Source organism: Caloenas nicobarica, chromosome 1, assembly GCF_036013445.1.
Source record: "Caloenas nicobarica isolate bCalNic1 chromosome 1, bCalNic1.hap1, whole genome shotgun sequence".
NCBI lineage: Eukaryota > Metazoa > Chordata > Aves > Columbiformes > Columbidae > Caloenas > Caloenas nicobarica.
In genome coordinates this window covers 116,368,017-116,387,680 of record NC_088245.1, presented here as the reverse complement: position 1 = coordinate 116,387,680, position 19,664 = coordinate 116,368,017, and positions in this window count along the sequence as shown.

Genomic DNA, 19,664 nt, shown 5'->3' with positions numbered 1-19,664 from the left:
CAGGCAGAGCCCATATTTTGAGGTTGCTCACATCATGGAAAGCCAAAATGACCCTCCAGGACAACTGGCCATAAGCACAAATTCCTGGTAGTGTAAAAAAAGCCCAAAAACCAACCAGGCAAAAGGGATTTGAAATTCAGCTAAAGCACACTTTCCTCTGAAAATTTCATTCCTGCAAGTGTTCTGAGTAACACGTACAATTACTCTAGCTGAAAGAAATGATAAAAAGCATTTTGTTTTCTCAGCTCGTTTACTTTCTACATCTGGCAGCGTTTTGTGCGCAGGCAGTTTCGCCGTTTTCCTGAGATAGAGCACTTGGAAATGGAAGCTGAGGAATAACAGTGCAAGATGTTTTTTTAAACTGTTTTGCAAACGCTTCTGCTTCTAACGACCAATAGACAAGCTAAAGCCCTTGGCAAGAATGATATGACAATAAATAACATAGCAGTTTGCAGTGTTATTATAATGGTGAGCAAATCCTCCACGCTCCTTATTTAATACCCAGATACTACCTTGCAGTACAGTAAAGCACAATGTGCTTGCAGTAACTTTCCTGCCCTGCAAAACATTCCTGCCCCCAACCGTGCTGTCACGGAGGGTCTGGGAAGGAGATGTATTTCCCTTGGACATTCCCATGGAGCTTGCCACTTGCCCTGTAGACCAGTCCAGCTCCTCAAAGCTTAACATCCTCCAGGGGAAAGGACATTAAAATGAGATGGGAAGCGATGCACTCTTCCGATTTGAGCAGATGCTGTGGAGAATCTCTGTGATTTAGGGTCCTGATGGCATAGCCTTTAGTGAGCAGGGTGCTCTGAAAGGACCCAAGCCCCAGCCTGTGGTATGCTTGCACGTGAGATGTGCCAGGCTGAGTACTGCCGATTATTCACAGCAGGGACGAGGATGCCGTGGCTCTGGGGTGATGTGCGGGTTCAGTGCCGTGGTTCCCACCTGGGAAAATTTGCAAGGCTTCAGCTCAGCTTGCCGGTGTCCCAAACAGCAGGGGAAGAGGCAGGACAAGGATGAGCAGAGGAAAGCTGTGGAGGTGGAGGTGCTTCAAAGGTAGAGGGATACAGCCTGCCCAGAGTCCTGTTCTCCTCCTCCTCCTCTCCTTGGCATGCCTGCAGCAGACAACAGAGGCACGAAGGGCACTGCAATTTGAAACAGCCATAAGCGTTTTGGTGTAATGAAGTCAACTGTCGGGAATGAATTTTTACGCTGGTGTAACAGGTCATAAAATATCCTGTCAGGGAAAATTCAGATGAAGTTTACCTGCCCTTTAATGTGCAGTTGTGTAAGATCACAGTTCCAGTCCAAACTGGAAGTCCCCTTACATGATGCACTTTCTCTCTTAAATGTAGAGGCTTAAATGTAGAGCCAGGCTCTTCTCGGTGACAACCAACAGTAAGACAAGGGGTAATGGGTTCAAGCTGGAACACAAGAGGTTCCACTTAAATTTGAGAAGAAACTTCTTCTCAGTGAGGGTGACGGAACACTGGAACAGGCTTCCCAGGGAGGTTGTGGATTCTCCTTCTCTGGAGACATTCAAAACCCGCCTGGACGCCTTCCTGTGTAACCTCACCTAGGTGTTCCTGCTCTGGCAGGGGGATTGGACTAGATGATCTTTCGAGGTCCCTTCCAATCCCTAACATTCTGTGATTCTGTGATTCTGTGATTCTGTATGTGTAAGCAGAGTCCTATCCCCTGGCTGGGTTGTGCCTTCCTCCAGTGAAGCTGAGGTGCTGATGGAAGCAGGACAAACCCACTGAACCACCATTTCCCCTGTGCGCTCTCCACTTACTCCACACATTTCCATTAGTGCCCCACACCAGCTGCCCTGGGTGCTCGATGCACACGTCTTGGTTTCACCCACCTTGGCTAAGTGACCACAGTGTTTGCTACGTATTCCCCAGGGATTGCTTACAAATGCCTTTTCACTGGACCAGTGAGACCCCATCCCGCTGGATAAGAAGGCAGGGCAGAGGAAGGATTTCAGGTGGAGGGCTCCTGCTCTCCAGTCTCCCCCAAGGTTGGGGTTGGGCTTCGGCAGCCAGCGTGGTCCCCGGTGCCTGCAGATCGCATATCATTCAGAGCACGAGGACAAAGCCCAGTGTGCTGGCTACAGCTTGCTTAGAAATTTGTGAATAAAATGGCTTTTCCATGAGACAATGCAACCTCATCAGAGCTGATTTGTTCCCCAGGAGCACAGCAGCTGCTATAAACTTTCACGGAGAAAAGGATGGAATTTCTCCTTAAAGCCAGAGTTTGGAGGAGGATATATCAGGCCTGCCTGGCCAGTAGCCAAATGATTAGGACAAGGAAAGACTGAATACAAATCTTTCAGCTGAGCAGAGCTTGCACTTGAACCTGGGTCTCCAACACAGTCAGTGGGTGCCTTGGGCCAGCTTAGCGTTGCAAAGCCATCCTGAAGCATCTAATTCTCCAAGAATCTGGATGTGGGATGGGGAAGGCAGAAGAAAGCAAGAAATGCTGCAAAAATAAAAACAAAAAAAACCTCCACAACAGAGAGAAACTGGAAGTTGTCATCAGCCAGGGAAAATTTCCAGCTACAAGTCTACTCTCAGCTATCCTTACTCTGAACTGCTCGGCTAAACCCCCAGGGGTACCTCCAAAGTTTCCTTTTCTCTTCCTCCTTCTTTGAATACTTACATTGTGTTCAAATGCCTTACATATATACATTGTAATACGTAGAACGTATTCCAAGTGTTTTACACACAAACTGCATGTAAACTTTCCATTAAACCTTCTGGGCTTTGTGCAATACGTGGAAGAGAGTGCAGCAAAGTGGAGATTTTACAGAGACCTCTTTGTATAAACGTTTGAGTCACGGAACCAAATTGTGTTCTGCACAGAGGCACAAAAATAGTACAAAAATTAAGATTTTAATTTTAATGTGATCTTAAATGTTGGTCCCAATTAGGCATATGCCCAAGTCCCATTGGAATTCAGCACATCATTTCTTTGCTGAACAGGGAAGGCTGCTGAATCAGGATTCCAGACTGTAAAATTGCTCAATTGCCTTCAAATTTCTGGGGAAAAAAACAGTGTGCTCTGAAAGCAATCACAAAATACATTTGGTATTCAAAGAGTATAAGTGAGTGCAGGGCTTATAATTAAATCCTTATCTACGAAGCTGCTACTGAGTGACTGTACATTCTGGGTAATTTTTAATGGCCTGAAACTCAAAAACCAGCATAACCAATTTTTTTCTTTTTTTGCAGAAGACACAGCTAGTTAGCTATAATTCTGCAACAAATCCATTACTGCAAAACAAGTCCCTGATCCTGCAAGCATGAATGTGCTTACTTTTAACGATGCAAGCGTACCAAGGGAAGCCACGGCAGAAGCTACTGGTGTTAATACAGAGCAGCATGCAAGAGTGGGGTCCCAATAAAAATAAGGATGGGGTCAAGCCCTGATGCATGCAGTGGAGCTCTAGCCCTCCTCTTCAGTCCCACAGCTGCTCCTGCCCAGGGCCCGGGAGAAAACCCATGGCAAGGTGACACGTGTGACACCTGTGGAGACATCAGCCGCAACCAGCCACAGGAGGGCAAACACTTCTTTCGCCCTGCTTCCCCCCCAAATCCTTAATTAGGCCATATTTTCTCAGAAATAGCTTGTCAACGCTTTTCACCTGGGTTAAAAGCTCAGTGAGGTAGTAACAGCAGTTTAGTAAAGTCCCAGATTAAAAAAAGGATACCCAGGGCAAATGTTCAAATCTGGGTAGATGACTTTTTTAAAAGCCTGGCAATTTAAAAGACAACTTGTCCAATTTTGCTTGACCTTTTGGGAAAATTCTCCACATTTTGAAGCCAAACAAGTTTTGCATCTAGTACTAATGTGGGGGTAAGGTCCAGAATGGAAACTGTGTGTTTGCTTGCTGCATAAAGGCTACTGTCTTTCCCAAAAGCAGAGTGAGACCAAGGACGAGCTGTTCTTGGGTGTCGTTTTCTGTAACACTGTATTCTTTAAAAAAAAAAAAAAAAATCATGCCACAATTACAGGATCAAATGCGAGGTCTTGCCTGAAATTAAAAGTCGTGTGGCTTTAACTGCAAATAAGTTTTATAAAAAGTTCTTAAGCAGGTCAAAGCATAGCAGGGACACCCTTTGTTTCCCCCCTCCCTCCTCCCTGGGCTCACCCCCACCAAGGTGTGGTTTCAGAGCCACTGGACAGGCTGCTCCTGGGGGCAGGGGATGCTGCCAACCCCAGGGATTATAGAGAACAGCCAAAATAGCCCCACTACTTATAGGCAGGCTCCTCTGGGTTCCCAGGTCTTGCTTCTGCTGCCTCGGTCACCCTTGGCCACCCAACGTGTGGACCTGTGCTTCTCACCTTCTCCACCTGCCTGCCAGCACCTCCCCAGCCATAAACCCGGTTGATCCCAGACCCAGCCGTGGCATAAAGCTACAGTGACAGAGAGATGGGGGCAGGTGAGAGTCTGTCCCAGGACCCTGGGACTGCTGTCACATCCCCTGGCTCACTGCACAGCCATCAACTCTCCTGCTTATGCCACTGTAGGACTTTGGGGATGTGATGTCTGAGCTTGTCTTCCATGGTCTTGGGCTTTATTTCCCTCCCTCCCCTGGATTTTGCCTATCTGTACATTTTATTGGCTCCTGTGTGTTGGTTGCTAGGTAGCTCCCACTCCTACTCCCTTCTGCTCGCCCTTAACTTGCTGCCAATCTCGCCGGTAGTTCCCGCATCCTTTAATTACATTAATATCTGTTACAGTCAAATGAAAAAAGGAAAAAAAAAAAGACAGAAAAAGAGCTCCAGGAACAAGCAAAGGCCGGTCAGCACAGCAGGCCTCCATCTTTTGGCTTTATCTTAATCCCCTCTTCCTGCTTTTTCAAGCAGACCCCCTTGAGTTCTTTTCCTTCTCTTGAGAAAAGCCCAGGCATCTCTTGAACTAATTTCTGCACTTTGCCTCAACCGTCTCCCCCGTAACTTATTCCATATGTTTGCTTGGCTTTGCCTTCTGCCACTGTTCCCTGTTTACTCCCAGCTCCTGAACCCTTAGATCATATCGCAGGGGCTCTTTTATTGACTTGATTGGATCATCAGCCTGGCTGTAAAGCTTCCCCAGCCAGCCCCTCTCCTGGGCTGCTAACCCCTGGCCCAAGACCCGAGAAAAATGTATTTCAGCACTGGGTGTATAAATAGATGATGCAGGTTAAATTTAAAATATATTGAACCTGATAACAACAGGTGCAGGGCTACAATTCATCTGCTGGAAACAAATGCCTCTTTCTGGAGGGGTGTAAGAGGAGAGGGGGTCCCTGTGGCTCAGCGAGCAGGGGTTCCTCCCCACTTGCTCCCCTCCTGCTATCCTCCTGCTCCCTGCCTGCTCCCCTCCAGCCCCGCTCACAGCCCCCACTGACTCTGTAAAAGTGAGGCTGCTTGTGCTGGGAGGGTAGCTGTTTCAGAGCCCCGCAGAGGAGGTCCTGGCTCTCCTCCAGGCTGCAGGATCAGCCAAAGGGCAGCGCGTGGGCTGTGTGCGGGGTGCCCAGGCAGGGCTGGTGTGGGGTCAAGCTGGGTACCCCCACCACCAGCTCCCCGTGGCTGCCCTGCTCCCTCTTGCCCTAGCACCAAGCACCAGTTGGGGCACATGTGTCCATCTGAACTTCCTCCTTGCCCGTTCTGATGCTGACATTGGGAATGGGCTGGATCTTGACACATCAAGCACCAGGATGTAGCTGCGTACGCTGGTCCCTGAGATGCTCCCTTTGCTTGCTGCAACCCATTGCACTGCAGTGACCAGGAGAAGCACCCATCACCCCTTCTCTTAAGCACAGGCACCTCAGCCTTGCACCCATGGGAAGCTTGTGCTGATGCAGGTGAGGTGAGGACCCCGCAGACTCCCTGCCATGAAGGCAGGGAGAGAGCAGCAGTCAGCACATCCCCAGCTGGGGGGCTTCAAACCCACCCTGTGACTACTCCTTCTACCAAAAATGAATGACAGGTGTTGTCATTGAACTGTGATAGCTACAGAGGAATTACACAGCAGTAATGGTAATAAAGGCCATAGACTGGCAAGGAGGGGAAGAACAGAACCTTAAAACACCTTCTTCTTGTGTTGTTTGATCCATGGCATGGCCAGCTTCAGAAGAAAAGGGCTGCAGTTAGGGGTAATTTTTCTTCCTGCAAAAAATACTAAGAACACTGCCTATGTTTATCAACAGTCGAAATTTCAGTTGCAGTGTCACACTATTAAAAAAGCTTGCCTGCTACTATATTTTATTTTATGACATGGAAACTTTGGAGGTGGTGTGGAACTCTGTGTCTGGGGAGTCTCACTGATAGCTGGAGCTCAGGGTCAGACATTCCTGTCCCTTAGCCATGCAGACCTCTGAGACTCTGGAGGATAAAGCGCTCATCCTCCCCTCTGCTTAGACAAAACATTTCTTGTGGATACAGATGGCCACGTGTCCACCAGCCTTGAGCAGGAGGCTGCCAGCTGCAAGCCCTGCTCAGATCACACTGCTGCTTTGTTTGAACTGGAGCTGTGCTGAGGAGCAGGTCTCTCTTGGACGGTCCTGCTGCTTGCTGAGCTGGTTGGAAACCCTTATGCAGCTTTCTGCTCCTAAGTCTTCTTCGAAATGCCACCTCTCATTCCTGTGGAGTCCAGCTGGGAAGTGAGGGCACCAGGACCCCAACATATCATCAGTCAATAGGCGACTCCTCCAGCTAGGTGCTCATGGGTCTCCTCCTGTAGACACATTAGCACAGTGACAGCCCTGTCATGTTACGGTTTTGTGCTTCCTGCCATGCGACAGCTTTGGGTTGCAAAGAGCTTAGGTACAAACCCACTTGACTGGACACATGCTTTTTCTGTGTTCTTTTCTGCCTGTCACTCCCAGAAACAATGGGGCTAAGGTGGTGTCCCTGTGCTCCATATACTGTATACCTCCCCAACAGCATCTTCCCGCAAATACAGCCCAGCCCTTGCTGCCTGTCACCTGTATAATAAGAAGTAGCACCATATAGCTTGAACTCTGGATGACACACAGAGGCAGCAGGAAGAGGAAAAATACGGGGCAGTTACGTAATCAGGACAGAAATAATTCGGTAGATGAAATCCTAAGAGAAGTAATCTGTCTTTTGAAATGAACTGGCAACTTGAAAAATTTTGAAATCTTCATCAAACTATTAGAAGCCTGAAGCGTGCGTGTGCTTTGTTTTATGGGTTCTTAACACACACAGGACATGCAAGTATAATTAAGGGTTTGCAGTCCATCTTCTTGATATTGGAGTTGGATACCGGAGACCACAATAAATAATCTGTAAATGATCCTTCAAAACCGAATAGTCTATCAATTAAAAAAAAAAGACTCTTGACATATAATTCACTTATCTATTTAATGTTATCCCCATTTGGTGCTGGAGGTCTAGATTAAAACCAGAAAATGTAGAGTTAAAACACACCTACCATAATATCATCCAAGGTAACTTTTATTAACTCCATGTGTAATAGGAAACTAAAAGGACTAGGAAATTATTTCTCATGGTCAAAGTCTAGAAGAACAGAAAATGTTTCCTTCCACTTAGAATGATACAGAAGCATTAATTGTCACAATGTGGTAGGTGTGCATCAGACCCATGAAAATACTCACCTGTACTTCTGACCTGACCACAACTTGCTGCTCATACTGTGTATGAACACAGAGGTTTCTCTGCACAGGTCTCCCCCAGCCCACACTTGCAAACACAGCTGTTTGGTTTTGGCTTCACTTTTAAGCAATTACCAGCTAAGCCCGATCCTCACTGTGCCAGAAAGGCAATGCTTGAGAAAGCGCTATCTTCTCCCCACCTTGGTGAGGAGAGGAAATGTGTTTTCCCTTATTTTTAAGCTTGTGGTTTGTTGAGCATACTTCTGACTTGTTCTGTAATACTCGCTAGCCGCGCTGGAATGATGCAACCCCTGCGTTGGTGCCAGTAGCTACAGCCTGGCCAGCTCCAGCTTGCAGAGGTTCATGTGGCTGGGGCCACCAGAGCCCCACTGCTGGTGGTGAGCTGGAAGATCACCACTTTGGTGTCACCTGCAGCTTGGCATTCCCAGTTTGCGACAGCCTGGTCTTTAGGGAGCACTGAACCACGAGTTCCAGTTACCAGAGGGGTAAGATGGGGGGAAAGACAAATGTACTGAAAACTGTGTGCTACAAGATGTGCGAAGCCCAGAGCACTCAGTCCCACTGCTTCAGTTGTTGCCTTATCACAGAGTCATAGAATGTCCTGAGTTGGAAGGGACTCATGAGGATCATTGAGTCCAGCTCCTGTCCCTGCACAGGACAACCCCACAGGTCACACCATGTGTCTGAGGCCTTGTCCAGTCTCTTCTTGAACACTGTCAGGCTTGGGGCCGTGACACCTCCCTGGGGAGCCTGTTCCAGTGTCCACCACCCTCTGGGGGAAGAACCTTTTCCTCATGTCCAACCTAAACCTCCCCTGGCACATCTTCCTGCCATTCCCTCGGGTTCTGTCACTGGTCACCAGAGAGGAGCTCAGCGCCTGCCCCTCCTCCTCCCCTTGTGAGGCAGCTGTAGCCCCGTGAGGTCTCCCCTCAGTCTCCTCCAGGCTGAACAAACCCAGTGACTTTAGCCGCTCCTCATATGGCTTCCCCTTCCAACCCTTCACCAACTTTGTTGCCCTCCTCTGGACATTCTCCAGTAGCTTTATGTCCTTTTTATCCTGTGTTGCCCAGAAGGGCACCCAGTGCTCCGGGTGAGGCCGCACCAGTGCAGAGCAGAGCCTTGCTCACATGAGCTGACCCCTGCTTAAAACTCCCTCACTGGCCTGATTTGAGACACTGTTGGTGATCCAGTATGTTGAGATTCAGGTCTTCTCCTGCTCCGGGGCTAAAATTCCGTGGTCTGACTCTACAGCCTCCCTGTGCTCGCATCAGGTCCTGGTGAACCAAGACTCCCTGCACCATCTGTGCTGCACAGGAGCTGAACTAGCCCCAGTTTAGGACTTCCTTGCCTGCTTGCATGTGGCATGGTGACAAGGGCCCAGGTGGTGACTGTCCTCAGGAACTCCAGCAACCCATGACCCACAGCCCCTCCAGTCCTTCCCTCTCCTGCTCCAGGGTTTAAATCCCCCAAATTCTCTCCAGCAGGCTCCCAGTGCTTCCACTCCAACTCCTCTTGCCACAACCCCATCATCCCACCCCTACAAGCCCCTCCAGGCCCAAAGGTGTGAGTACCCCTCCCTGCTTGCCTAGCATGTCCAGCCTTGGTCCTCCTTGTGCTTTGCAAGCCCCATCCAACCCCAGCTCCCAATGTGCCTGGGGATTGCAGTCCTTCCCTCCTAGGGCTTGTGGCTGCCAGCAGCTGAGGGGCTTCCTTGCTTTAGTAGTCACATCTAGACTCCTGCCTGTCCAAACAGCTGCAGCAGACACATGGACACATTTTTCAAAATGTTGGTCTGCCTGGGAAAGCCCTGATTCTCAAGGCTCTCTACAGCCATTACTGTGAATACTGCAGGCAGCAACTCTCCACACCATGCCACATTCCTTGGAGCAATAGAGATGAGGTCAGGTTGGGTGAAACTTCCAGGGATTTCAATTTTTTTTTAACAGCTGGCTCCAGCCCCTGAAACATCTGTCCAGCTGGAAAAGACTGCGGAGCTCACGAGATTCATTTCTACATTAGCTAGCCCCTAGGACCAGCACCAAGCTCCACCTACAAAAGTCAGGTCATCCCCATCTGTGGCCACCTCCCTTCTCCTGTGTCTTGCTCAGGCACTCATCCATCTTGTCCACCTTTTGTGATTTTTGGAAGAACTCTGCCGCCATGGCAACAGCTGTGTCAGACAGACTGACACACACCCATAACACTGGAGCAGATGCCTCAGAGTTTTTGCCATTATCAAATCTTTCCACTTCTCTCACCCATTAACTCTTCCAATACTGACAGTCCTATGTTTCTCGTGAAACCTCTGGTCTGGAGACCAGTTTGCTTTGCTTTCACTGGGAGAGGTACTGGAAGAGTTTCCAAATTTTTTGTCACACTTGTGAAGTTAAAATGTCAAGGTTAATCTTGAAGGAGGCTGGAACATGAGTTCTGAGGCTGGTTGACACCATTCAATGGGTGGGAGTCTGCGCATTTGCTAGCTACTCATTTGATAGATATCTCAAGAGCGCGTTAGCTGGTCCTTATGGGATTGTTGAACTATTGCATCCTAGTGGGCTTGTTTTTACACAGCTAAACCCTTTATACTTGACACCTCTCAACAAAAATTCATTTGGGTGTATGATGGGCTCAGGGACAGTGTATCAGTAGCTGAAGAAGCCTTTTATCCATCCCTTTTCACTCTGGTGCCAATGACTGGCTGGAAGGTATAACAAATTGGTTTCCAGACCGACTTGGAAAAACAAGGCAACCCCAGCCTGACAAATGGCTGCAGACCCCACTCTTGGTGTGTGGGAAGCCAAGGGTGAGGAACCAGCTGCTCCGTCTGCAGTTTTCCTCTTCCTTCTCCAACAGGTCTGGGAGGATAGGTCTTGCCTGGGGGTGCCAGCAACATCCTCCACACTGTGTGTGGGGACAACATCGCTGGACATGTCTCCAGCCCCTCCAGCGGCCAAACACCCAAGAAACCTGGCGTGTCTGTGACTTGTCACTCCTCCATTAGGAAGTGGCTTCAGTCCCAGCTCCAGAGACCTGGAGATCAAGCTGGGTAAAGGCAGACTTATCTCGGGGCATGGTGGCAACTGCAGGGCTCGTCTAGGGAAGCTGAGAAAATGAGCTGAGGCTGGGAGCTCTGGCTTTGAGGATGTGCATCTTCTGTGGGCAAGAGTGAATGCAACACAGACAACGATGCAGACCTTAAAAATGCAAATCTTCAGGCTATAAATTTACTACTCTACCCGAGGCAGTTGTTAGTTTTCCATATTTATTTATGATTCATTACAATCTGGATTTTTATAGATCTTCTACTTTAAGTTTTATATTTAATTGAATGAGAGTCCTCGTATCTTTCTGCATGCGCTTATGCGGTTTTCATTAACTACTGTGCAATCTAAGGAAGATCTTTGTTAACCAAAAATAAGGAATGTTTGTTGATGTTTAATGGAAACAATAACATTAAAATTACACAACGATAATTAAAACCACCCCAACTGCAAAAGCTGCTTCTTAATGAATCATATTAAGAGAGGGTTCAAGCATGTATTTATGATCTGGGTTGTGATTTATCGGCTAAATCCTGCCCTCGTACGCCTGTGTGAGGCTTTTGCTGATTTCCATGGGGGCAGCACGTGCAGGGGAAGAAGGCAAATTTTGAATGCGTGCTGATTCAGTGCTGGCAGAAAAGAACATGATTTTACTCTGACACAGTATATGCAGAACTAAACGTAACCCTTTATCCTCCACCATTAAAAACAGAGAGAATACGAAGCATGATGTTGCTGTGTGCCTTGATGCTCTTCTAGTAACTAGCTATCGGGATCTTTTCCAATGGATGGCCCAAACTCCCAGCAGTGATTTATCACTAATTGTCGCAACGGACCTAGAGCTGCAAGTGGTTTGCAGGGGAAACAATAACTGACGTCGGCAAAACCGCTTTCTCGGTCAGTTTGCAGGACCCAGCCTATTGCACAGCATTGCACATTCAAGAATTGGGGTGTCTTTTGTGCTGAAATTTCTCTATGCCATGCTGGCAGCAGAAAAGGCTTGCAGCAGGTGCAGCCATCGCTTGCTTTCCTTTCGAGGCTGGTTGACTTTTCCTGTGTGGAGCAAATGGGCCTCAGGGCGTATGAGGATCTGACCCAAAACATTTCTGATTTGTACAGAAGAATCAAGAAAGACAAGGCAATATTCACAAAACTAATAAGATATTATGACATTAATGATTTTTAATTAGTCAGATATAGATTTTTTTTTTTAATCTGGATACTTTTAGGGCACAAGCAGATAAGTGTGCAAATAATACCCCCAGGCACAGCATTTTGGAAGTATTTACAAAAAAAGACCATCTTTTGAAAGATGACCCATCTCCATCTATTCTAGAGCGAGCAGAGCTATAATCTTATTTGACAAACCCCTGATGGCTGCTTGATAGAGCTGCAAACTTGCATGAGGGGGGAGAATTTAATTTTCAAAGTCTGCCAGCAGTAACGAGCATGTTGCACAGGGCATGCTCTATGTCCCTCTAAGATTTCATGCACCTCTGCCTGGCCTCGTAGCCCCATCTTCCTCCCTCCCTCCCTCCCTCCCTCCCCAGGAGCTGCGGGGTCCTGGCTGTGTCCCCCCACCACAGCCAGCGGCACCTTCCCAGGCTGAAGCATTTTGCAGAGTGAACCCTGGAGCTGACTGCGAGCGAGAAGGGTGGGGGAGGCTGCAGACCCTGCTGCTTGCGCTTGTTTGCATAGGCTGCCAACGCAACTTGGAGAGTTATTTTTTAAAAAATGGAGCCCCCTAATGTCTATTTAAATCAGGAAAAATATACATCCTCTTCAGCTTTCCAGCTGTAGGCCTGGCCCCTCAGAAAGCTTCTTCAATTAACAAATATGAAGCAAGCGTCCTCCTTTCCCAGCACAATGCCGGCTACCACTATTATCCCTGGCCTCCCAATTATCTCCGAGAATCTTTCACTTAATGAAGTTTCTCTCCCTCCCCTTCCTGGCTCCCCAGACTCAGGGAAGCTTGCTGAACCAATTTAGCACAACGCTAGGAAGAATAAAATGTAACTGCGTTTTTCTTTCTTTCTTTTGCCGTGTAGTCGGCAGCTCCCTGCTCTGTTCTCAGCTGTGTCCTTCAGAGCGGCGCAGATCAGAGCATGGAAATGCATATCTTGTGGGTGCCGGGAGATGTGAATCATGAAAATGGAGACAATTCCTTCCCCTTGATCACAGTTTGCCCACTTTTTTATTGAAAGGGAGCCTTAAATAAAACTCTCACATCTGAACACCTCCAAAATTGGGAATTGGATCTAGGTTTTGATTGTAATTCTACCACCACCTTCGACAGTAATGGGTCAAGCCGGGCTTCGAAGGTGAGCCATTACCTGGTGGTGCCCTGTCAAAAAACAGCATAAATCAGGCTGGGACTGCAGTGTTTCCAGACCAGCTTCCAGCCTTGCAACATTGCCCAATCTTCTCTTTTTTTTTTACCCCGCGTCATTCCTCTTTTCTGCTTTTTCCTCCCCTCTGTGGTCACTGCTTTATTTTGCCTTCTTTTTTGACTTTAATAGGATATCTAACACTGCTGCCACTACCTTGCCTAAAGATTTTTCCTTTCCGGGTCACCCCACTCTGTAATAGCTTCTACCTATGCTTTTAACAGTATTCCTGTGATTAAGAGCAAAGAAGAAATATGTCTGCTAGTTTTTTGTCATTGTTGTGGGTTTTTTTTAAATATGCCACATTGCTGCTGTTAATCTTTCATGTTGGCAACACAGTGTGTCGTATTTAACACCACATCTTTGATGAAGAGAGGCAAAGGACTCCTTTGTCTCAACACCCCTTCCTCGTTGATAATCCTGGAAAGGATTTGAGCCCCCAAGAGCACCTACCACAATGCAGATTTCCCTGGTTTAAAACAAAGGTTTAGCCACCCTCAGGGATGCAATGATTGTGGCTTCTTCATGAGATAGCCCTACAGAAGGATGCATGCAGCAAGATCTAAGAAGAACTTAGCGTAGCCTTAACTGCCAGGCCCATGTGAGAGAATGAAATTTGGATGGTAATTTCCTGAAATTTCATGAAAACTCACTGGAAAAACAAAACCAACCAAACAAAAAACCAAATGGTCAGGACTGGTGGGAGTCAGTTTGCAGACCTGGGTATCAGTAGACAGTTGGGTTTCTGGCTGAACATTTTTCCCCAGAAACGTCTTCCTCCCTGCGAGAATGCTGAGCTCTCCCTGAGAAACTGGATGTGCTACCCTCCTAATTTCCATTTGTGCTTTCTGACACCGCATCCCTCTTCTCCTCATTGTCTCTGTGGTCCATGCTCTCGGCACAGCCCGGTGCCAGTCCCCTTCCCATGTGATTACTGCCGCTACAGTGATGGCACGCCATCCACCATCATGGGGTACCGAATTGAGCCTGGAGTCTGGCTGGAAAAAAGGAAGTGGGGTGAAGTGTGGGGGCGAGAGCTCTGATTAACTTCCTCTGCCAGGACTGCTGGACTTAAGTACCTGCGTGTTATTCTTGCAGACAGAAAATCTCTTTTGGGAGGGGGAGAATAGAAAATCGCACTAAAAAAATTACAGCTGATTGGCAGCTACTCCCCTCCTCTCCCTGAGGAAATCCTGATGTCTTTCAAATCAATGAGCTGGGCAGGGCTTTATCTGGGGGCAGGCTCTGACTTCACCTGTGCCTCAGAGCAGGCTGCAGGAGAGCAAAATAAATACGCTGAGTCCCCAGCTGGCTTTTTCAAAATGTAAGAGACCTATTTCAGCCCAAATGCATTTCTATGGCAGTTTATTCCAAACCCAGATCACATGCAGACGCTGCCTGTTGGTACCTTGGACGTGAAGGTGCCTTTTGAAAAGTGGTGCTGCGGAGCTGGCAAACAAAGCAAGCAAGTGATTCAGCATCTGGGGTGCTTGCGACAGGGTTCTGCCTCTACTCTCAAGCCCAGGGGCACAGATGCTGAGCTGCTAAAGCAAGATGATGCTCCTAGGCTCGATCCTGGCTCCGACTCTGTGCAGGCAGGGGTGGAAATTGCATTGGGAGCTGAAAGCTGGAGGTCCAGTAAGCTGCTGGCTGCCAGGTGAGACCCCCCAAAAGCACAGGTACCCAGAGACAGCTACCAGCCCAGGGAGCTGCTGGCTCCCCCTGACAGAAGTGAAGTCCTTGTGGGGATGATCTGGGCTGCCAAAATGTAGGAGGAACCCCAGCTTAGGGGAAAAGCATGCTGGAAGAGGAGGGAAGAGGAAGCACCATAAAAAGCAACCCACAATGAGCACATTTCCTGCTTTTACGGCCCATGAGCTCAGCACTGAGCCGGTACTTGGCAGAGAGGAGGCAGGGAAATCAATTCAGCTGGAGCCAACAGTGAGTGCAAGCCTGTCCTGGCCAGGTCCTACGATCCTTTCCCTGTACTGCCGAGGGTATTTTCCCCCTTTTCCTGCCACGTTGTTGAGTGCACCTCTTGTTTTCAGTGCATCTCTCCAGCGTGGTTACCCAGCTCAGGTCTCTGCAATGGAAAGCAGCGGGTGTGCAGCGGGTGCTGCCAGCCCTGCCACTGGGGATGGCCATGGGATGGCTCCTCAGTGGCAGCTGCTCAGTGTTGCTCTTCATCGCTGCTGAACACCAGGCTGCTCACCATCTTAGCTCCATAACATTTTTCTAACAGCCAGAGGCAGAGCTCCACAGGGATTTTTGCCTCTCTTTGGAAAGGGCTGAGTAAAGTAGGGAGAGAGAAGCCAAAACCATGGCAAATTTTGTTTCTAATTTCAGGTGGCCAATTTGTACAATTGGTTTTCCCTTGTATTTCACACTTTTTATGTCCAGTTTACAGCTCCCCTGCCTCCTGCCACAGCATGAAGTGCAGATCTAACCCGTCATCTTGCAAACTGGATACTCCACAAATAGAGACTTCATTGCCCAGGTCCTGGCAACCTGTATGAATTTTGGGTTAAGCCACTTTCCTAGCATTCAGTCTGAGCTCTGCGGCAGCGAGGGATACAAATTGGTGTGTCAAGCCTTTTTGCCTTAATCCTGTGACAGTAACGTGTTCTGTCACCCTCACTATCGATGGCCATTTTGGGCACTGAAGGATGCAGCAGTCCTGATTGCAACAGCCTAATTCTCTGCTCAAACCCTCCTGCCTTCCCCAGCACAGGCTGTTTGGGTACCAGGGAACAGCATCTGTTTCCCAAGGGCTTTAAAGGCTCTTTTCCCTCTGTTCTGGAATGACAGCAGCATTTTTTTCAAGAGCAGAAATGGTCACATGTCCAGTTCTGGACCAACACTTGAGCTTTTGTTTTTTTGGAAGTGGTTCGTGGTTTGACCGCTGGCCCAGTAAGGGGGATTCAGACAACAGTGTCTGACCTCTCGGTTTCCCTGCGTGCTGCCTCTCTGCATGGTGCCAAGGAGAGACAAGAGATCGGTCCAGCCTCCAGCCCAAGACAGGGGTGTCGTGTCCAGCTGTGGAGGCTGAGGAGGTCTGGCTGCCTCTCCTGCTTTACCAGTATCATAACCCAAAAATGAAGCCTATATCAATAGTGCTAAATAAAAGAGTGCAGAGGTTGATTCATGTCCCCAAGATAAGGGGCAGTAAATTGCTTGTATGTTGGTATTTCCTGTAAAGCAGAGTGGCTGTGCCTAAATAATATGGGCTTGGGTCTTCTCTGGGCCGAGAGGAACCAGCTCCTGTGGTCTTAAAATGTGACTATGACCCCTTGCACTTTCTTTTCAGTTTAAAGCAACTGAAGTAACAAGAGGGCTGTGTTGCAGCCCACCAGAGCTGACTTTTGTGGTACAAAAATTTATGGCATAGCATGTGGTACAGCTTAAAAGCTTAAGGGGTAGCTGAAGGTACAGGGTTTGCTGGAGTAGCAGTGGACATAGTTAGTGGGGCTAGCAGGAAGAGCCTAGGCTATTGCAGTGTTTGTTGTTCTGCCTTTTGGTGGTAAGACCTGGACCACTCTCGGTCCCCGTTTTTGGCAGCGACCAGGTTGTGCCCGGGCAGTGTTTTGGAGAGCACTAGCTCATACGTGGGTATGCTAAGGGTCAGAGTCAAGGAGCAAGAGGAACATTCAGCAGTGGAGATGATCCCCTGCCCCGCACTCCAGCTCACTCCCTGGCTGTTTGTTTAGCAGCATGCTTGTACCCAGAGGGACCAAACCCAGCTGCACAGGACTTGTGATGGCAGCACTCCCTTTTGCATCCTCAGCATGGTCCATGTTGCTTCTTTTTTTTTGAAAGCAAAAGTTTTTATTTATTTTTTGACAAACAAACAAACAAAACCAACACACACAAACAACCCCTCCACAAATGAAGATACAACCAGAAGGAAGGCTGCCAACCTTTAGATGTTACTTTGGCCCGGCAGAGCTTTTGGCAGTGATCACCACCAGCTGAGCTAATGGTGTAGCTGGTAGCTGTAGCAAACCATTCTTTACCGGCTGAATCAGTGTCTGGAAGGATGGAAGATACGCATGTTGCCCAGGTCTGAAGACGATCATGACCTCTTCTCAGGTGGTAACTAACCTCTGCCCCCTGAGGTGACTTTTGTGTGTTTCCTGCTCCTGCCTTAATGCTCTTTTTCACCTGTCCCAGCTTGGGGCTCCCTTTGCCTTTTCTGCATGCTAACACTGGACACTTTCCATTCCTACCCAGGCAGTGCTTGGAGGAGCACTGCAAACCTGTGTCATCCTGTTGATGCTTACATCTCCAGAATCCAGGTCCCTTTGAGAGCCCAGAGGAGCAAGAGCAGGGAAAATTCGGCTCTGCCACCGCTGCCCTGTGGCCAGCCCTGGCAAAGCAGCCTTGGACCTGCAGTGGCTGCAGCCACCACTTGCCCTGGGCTGTGCTGAGGCAGGAATGAAGATCGTCCTCCAGAGGGTTAGTGCAGACCCATGTTGTAAATTTGCACAGGGCCAGCAAAATATGATTCCTTTTCCCTTGGCAAGTGCAGAGATCCCTGATGCAAGCCCTGAAAATGCTCAAAAGAGGTGCTGGCAGAATAGTTTTAGCAAAGACAAAACTGAAGTTATTTTCTTCCAGCCCCATTCAGAGAGCCAGCTGAATCATTTTTTGAAATGCTTCCCTAAATATTCAGCCGGAGATGTGGAAAACATCTGCACAAATATGCAAAAAGAAAAGCTTGTGAGGACTCTGATGTGCCATGCACTGTATTAGAGAAGGTTCAGTGCAGCTGTCCCTGCCTGCTGCAGCTCTACCACACCGCCCTAACCTCGGGTTTTATGTAGCCTGGGTGTCCTTGACCAGCACAGTCAACCTCCGGATGAAATGTTGTTATCTCTGCCGTGGAGAAAACACTTCACAGGCTCGCTCTGACACTCGGTCATTTGTGTAGTACTGAAGGGTGGAAAGTGTTACACATGTGTTATGTGTTATTATTAACTCAGGGAGTTTCTGATTTCTAGTACCATGAAGGATAGTCACAGATGTACAAGGGTCTGCATAGTTTATAACAGACGTAGGCTAGAATAAGGATAGTCTTGAACTTTCTGTTGGCTATTTTTAATTCAAAACCAGATCTGGAACTGAGATTCAGCCTTTGCTCTTTAGTTACCCAGATAATAAAATTAAGACCAAAACCAGATGAACTTAGGAAAAGGTAAGGTTCAGATCATATCAAAGACTATACCTCAGGCCCAAATTTAATATGCTGATACTTTTTCTCCTTGCTTTTAATCTATGTGAGGGACTTCCTCCTCCTCTTTACAGAAACCAGGTGTTGTGTATTCCTTTTTCGCTGGCATTTCATGGCAACATGTATCCTGGTTTATGTGCCTGATCTTCATTCCACAAAACAAAAAAAGGGAAAAGAAACCAGTATTTCTTGCAAGCACTGAAATGACAACAGTGGGTGGGGGCAAGATTCAATGCAATGGAAAGCAGATTAGATTAAGCAAACTGTTGAAAATTTATTCTTCTGGTTAATTTTATCTGTAAAATTGTCCTAAAGACTAATATTGTCAATTCTCATTTGGCTCTGTAGGACCCTGCGTGAATCCAAATCCATCCTTTTTTGGCAGGCCTTTTTATCACCAGTAGTACAGTGACATCTAAGTGTCAAGAAGATGGGCCAGTCAGAGCATAGAAAATTGATTTGAGCAGCACCATCCCCCCTTGGCTGGCTGTAGATAAACAGTTCAGCTAATACGCTGCTCCCGACCTCTTTGGGGCTGTATTTAAATATGATCTAATACGGCAGCTGCTTCACTGGAAATGCTGAAAGTAAAGTAGTTCCTGAGAAGTTTTGTTTTTCTCTTACATTTTTAAAAGGCGAGGCAGAATATTAAAAAAAGACTTGCAACAGTGAGAGCCTTACACATGAAGACCTATATGTCATTTGCTGCTTAATTTTTTTTTTTAACACTGAAAATGAAGGAAACTAGTCTACATAAAACATAAAGGCACAAAAGCACAATTAAGCTATCTTAGCTCTTTTTCTTTCCCAAAGTTTGCTTTCCAAAACACCTGAGTAATTGATACACTTGAGACATTGTTTTAGAAACAATTTGCACAGGTGCTGATAGCAATGGTGCTCAATACATCCCTCCCTTTGAGCTGCTACCTTCGGGGCTGCCATCGCTCTCATTTCCACTCTCAAAACAGGAGCTGAACACAGAGCATGAACCAAACCATGCCCAAAATACTCCTCCATCAGCCAGCTCTTTAAGCGAGTGCTGCAAACAGGATGGGGAGCATCATGCACAGCTGCGTTCTGCCTGGGTGTGACGGATGCACTCGACTCACCCCCAGCCAAACCAGCAGCAGTTTGGTCCAGGCTCCTCTGGGCCTGAGCCGTAGCCAGGCCAAGAACTCATTCCAGGAGACCCACAAGGAAGCAGAACGGCACACTGAACGCCAGTAACTCGTGGGTGCAGGGAGTCTCGTGTGTACTTTTCCTACTGTATGCAATTTGACTACGAGTCAACCACTTCATTCTATAAATACAACAGCCTGGATGAGCCCACTTTGAGCTCTCCCTGCTAAATAAG